The following is a 5,000-nucleotide window of genomic DNA, read 5'->3' on the forward strand; positions in this document are numbered from 1 at the left end:
GCCGTTACAACTCCTGATCTCAATATATTACAACTAACACGTTTCCTGTTAAACTATTCCAGGAATACTAAAACTACTCCCAGATCTTTGCTCAGACAGCATCTATAACATTGAAAACGCTTCCAGAAGACAGATTACTGAGAGATCTTTGCTCACCTTACCTTGTTGAAAGAATATCTTGGGGTGGAGAATGACAGAGGATATCCCATTAATGGCTAATGTAAATATGGTTACACTTAGCACACTTTTTCTAATTATTCTCAGGTTTCCTGGATCCGCCAACGAGATAGGTATTGCCCACATTCTCAACGGATTTGAGAATATCAGTCTTGCCCGGGACAAGATTCAAACTGCGTCGACCCCGGGACCTAGCAAGTCAAGGGAGCCTTCAAAGTCATGTATTTGAAGGAGCAAACGATTCAAGTTGGTATCATGCAATTGGTAGTCAGGGTCCGAGGTCCTCTTCATATTCGCAACTTGAATATGAAGAAGAGGACGGGCCAGCGAGTTTCGCTGCCATGACAATCTACGTAACAGAAGACACAATATTTCTGAATATGGGAGAAATGGGCGGAAGAATCTCTCTGAGACATATATTTCCCAGGTATAAAATGGACGCAAAACGAGGTAAGAGAAGCTTACACCACTACAATTACAACCATGCAAGACGAAAAATGGGTCCTTGGTATAAAACTAAACTCAAATCTTCAAATGACTATTATTTTTCCTCCGGTTGGATCCAAAAAAGATCTAAAAAGGCACTGCCCTCTCAAAACCACCACGGATACACCAAGCTCCAATCTCTGACGGAGCTTCAATTCACGAGGAGTCAGAAGAACGACCAGAGTGAGACGTATAAGAAGGAAACCAACCCTATTGCCATCTACCCACAAGGGCCAATCCCCATTGCTTCTGATTCGAAAAACTTGAAGCTGGCTCCTAATTACATTGATGGCCTCTGGGTGCCTGAAGACTACACGTTACAGATCAAGTTCACGAAACCCCAGGAAGGAAGGACGTATATCTGCCAAATTAACACGGAGCCTAGAATTACACAAGCGGTTTTAACTACGTGTTGTTAGTGAGTAAATGCCTTGACTTTGGAGTTATGTTTCTTAGGTTAGAAAATTTATATCATAACGTTCCATAGTTAATAGAGATAATTAATGAAGTACATACACTGTACATTTGTGTATTAGAGGATTGCTGATTTTAATACAGTGGAAATAAATCAAAATATAAGACTTCTGATCTATAAGTTTCTATAAATAATGAGGGAATAATTCCCATGACATGAAAAATAAATTCAGATGTATACGAAAGGTGAAAGAGAGAGAGAGAGAGAGAGAGAGAGAGAGAGAGAGAGAGAGAGAGAGAGAGAGAGAGAGAGATTAGCTCGACCTCTGTTGCCCTACAATTCTTTTGTCCCTGATCGAATGACATTTCCTCTATAGTCTCCTAAACAGTTTAAAAGTGAGGTTGGCTCGCTACAATCCAATTGACTTGGGAGTATAAGTTATTTTTACACTGCCCATATGAAACCTTTTACCTTGTCTCTTTGTTTGACAGGTATATATATATATATATATATATATATATATATATATATATATATATATATATATATATATATATATATATATATATACATATATATATATATATATATATATATATATATATATATATACACATACATACATATATATATATATATATATATATATATATATATATGTATATATATACATATATATATATATATATATGTATGTATATATATATATATATATATAAAACAGATGTGTATATGGTGAAAAGTAAGTTCAATCAAAAGTCTTGCAAAAAATAGAACGTTTTTGCTAAACTTTTAAGACTAGAAAAAAAATCTAAGGCAAACTGCACTTCTCCAAAAGCAGTTAGCCTCTTCACTCAATATCAGACTATTGCAGTTGTAAAAAAAGAAAAGAAAGAAAGAAAGAAAAAACACTTTTGGAGGGTAAAATTTTTTCGTATCAAAGTTGATTTTGTTCAACAATTCTTGTGGGTTAAAACAAACAAAGATGTGCACGTGCGCAGTCATCCATATGTGTTTTTATAAATAAATAAATAAATAAATATTTAGAATGTTATTTGTGATGTAATTGATGATTTCAAACAATTTGTTTGAGCAAGGGTCAAGCAGCGACCGGAAATTAAAGATGACAGTCGAATAATGCTCACACTTTACTTCAGTCTTTCTTTCTTTCTTTCTTTTCATTTTAGTTTCGCAGATGTTTTTTATAGCTGTGTCCGTTCTGTATTACCATGAAGTGTTCCATCCAATTAAAACTTCTGGGCAGTTTTTTTTTTTAATGAGTGATTGGGTGTAGTCGTTCAATACCTCCCGCTCGTTGCTGTCACAGATGACGTATTTAAAAAAGTATGGAATTATTGAACTGAATATCGACTGAACAGTATACACATATCGTTAAAACTTGAAAAACCACATGTAGCCATTATCAAGAATCTTTTAAGAATCAGTAATTGTTTGTGTAGTAATGGTAAGCAGCTCTTCAAAGAGAAAGACACTCCAAAATCAAACCATTGTTCTCTAGTCTTTGGTAGTGCCATAGCCTCTGTACCATGGTCGTCCGCTGTCTTGGGGTAGAAGTCTCTTGCCTGAGGGTACACTTGGGCACTCTATTCAATCTTATTTCTCTCCCTCTTTTTTTTTTCTATATATTTTATGGTTTATGTATGAAAGGTTTATTTGAATGTTGCTACTGTTCTTAAAATGTTTTATTATTTCCTCATTTCCTTTCCTCGCTGGGCTATTTTCTCCTGTCAGAGCCCTTGGGCTTAGAGTATCCTGCTTTTCCGACTAGAGTTTTACCTTAGCAGGTAATAATAATGATAATAATAATAATAATATTAATAATAATAATAATGATGATGATGATGATAATAACAATAATAATAACAATAATAGTAATAATAGTAATACTAATAATGTCTTTGAATGCAAGATGGTCCAACATGTTGACATTGTTTGTACCCAAGCGGGAACTAATGATCAATTCCTTTGTTTGTTTAGTATACAAGTAATCTGTCTCCTGGGAACATTAATCATATTTTGCTCTTCATTAAGGTTTAAACCCTGCGGGGATTGCCTCAAGTGTTATGATATATCAAGATATTTTTTTTTATTCTTTAATAGTAAAGGATGTTTTAATATATATATTTCAAGCTTAGTCATGATTTTTATATATAAAGCAGGCTTCTCCTATTAATATCTCTCTCTCTCTCTCTCTCTCTCTCTCTCTCTCTCTCTCTCTCTCTCTCTCTCTCTCTTTAAAATATTTTAAGATATTTTATATTATTATTCATTACTTTTATTATAGTCTATGTAGTTTATTTATTTCCTTATTTCCTTTCTTCACTCGGCCATATTCCATGTTGGATAACTTGGGCTTATAACATCCTACTTTTCCATGTAGGGTTGTAGCTTAGCAATAATAATAATAATAATAATAATAATAATAATAATAATAATAAGTACATCGCGGCAAATTCTTTCTATAGCAATGTTCAGATATTTTTATAATTGCTATTCACAGTATTATGCTTACATCCATTAATTTTGACGGGAAGTATATGTGCAATGATTTGCAAGATATATCTTCTCTTTTTCCAAATTACATTATAAACCTCTACGGTATTTCTTGAATAATGGTTATATCTACACTCATAAACCTCTTATGTTATTTCTTAAATAAGGGTTATATCTACAAACATAAACTTCAGAGTTATTTCTGAAATAAGGATTATATCTATACATTTATAAACCTCTACGTTATTTCTTAAATAAGGGTTATATCTGCATTCATAAACTTCTACGTTATTTCTTAAATAAGGGTTATATCCACACACTTTATAAACCTCTACGTTATTTCTTAAATAAGGGTTATATCTGCATTCATAAACTTCTACGTTATTTCTTAAATAAGGGTTATATTTACACACCTTATAAACCTCTACGTTATTTCTTAAATAAGGGTTATATCTACACACCTTATAAACCTCTACGTTATTTCTTAAATAAGGGTTATATCTACACACCTTATAAACCTCTACGTTATTTCTTAAATAAGGGTTATATCTACACACCTTATAAACCTCTACGTTATTTCTTAAATAAGGGTTATATCTACACACCTTATAAACCTCTACGTTATTTCTTAAATAAGGGTTATATCTACACACCTTATAAACCTCTACGTTATTTCTTAAATAAGGGTTATATCTACACACCTTATAAACCTCTACGTTATTTCTTAAATAAGGGTTATATCTACACACCTTGTAAACCTCTACGTTATTTCACAAATAAGGGTTATATCTACACACTTTATAGACCTCTACGTTATTTCTTAAATAAGGGTTATATTTACACACCTTATAAACCTCTACGTTATTTCACAAATAAGGGTTATATCTACACACTTTATAGACCTCTACGTTATTTCTTAAATAAGGGTGATATCTACACACAGACTTCTACGTTCTTTCATAAATAGGGTCATATCTACACACCTTATAAACATCTACGTTATTTCTTAAATAATGGTTATATCAACACACCTTAAAGATCATTTAGTTATTTCTTAAATAAATGTTATATCTATGCACATAAATTTTTACGTTATTTTTGAAATAAGGATTAGTCTTCCTTATTTTTATAATCATTAATAAATTTTGCCTTAGTCGTGTGTCTGAAATATTTACAATCCACCTAATTATTTCAAAAGCAAAACTCTCTTGATCTATATCTATAACCTTCGCTTTTATTATTTTTCCTTTTGGATAATAACGTCTCGGTGTCATGCAATCGAATCCTATCTCCACGTAATGGCTCCAAGCTGCAAAACAAAACAAAAAATTTCAAAACCAAAAAATCTCTCTCTCTCTCTCTCTCTCTCTCTCTCTCTCTCTCTCTCTCTCTCTCTCTCTCTCTCACT

At 32.3% G+C, this 5,000-nt stretch overlaps 1 protein-coding gene across 1 annotated transcript in view; it reads left to right on the plus strand.

The window, feature by feature from the left end:
• LOC137637765 (limbic system-associated membrane protein-like) overlaps positions 1-5,000 on the plus strand; it is a 61,462-nt gene that overhangs the window by 4,802 nt on the left and 51,660 nt on the right. Inside the window, exon 3 of the mRNA XM_068369892.1 lies at positions 265-1,081. The gene's annotated coding sequence lies outside the window, so the exon portion shown is untranslated. The remainder of the gene's footprint in view (positions 1-264; positions 1,082-5,000) is intronic.

Source organism: Palaemon carinicauda, chromosome 3 (assembly GCF_036898095.1).
Source record: "Palaemon carinicauda isolate YSFRI2023 chromosome 3, ASM3689809v2, whole genome shotgun sequence".
NCBI classification, from domain to species: Eukaryota; Metazoa; Arthropoda; class Malacostraca; order Decapoda; family Palaemonidae; genus Palaemon; species Palaemon carinicauda.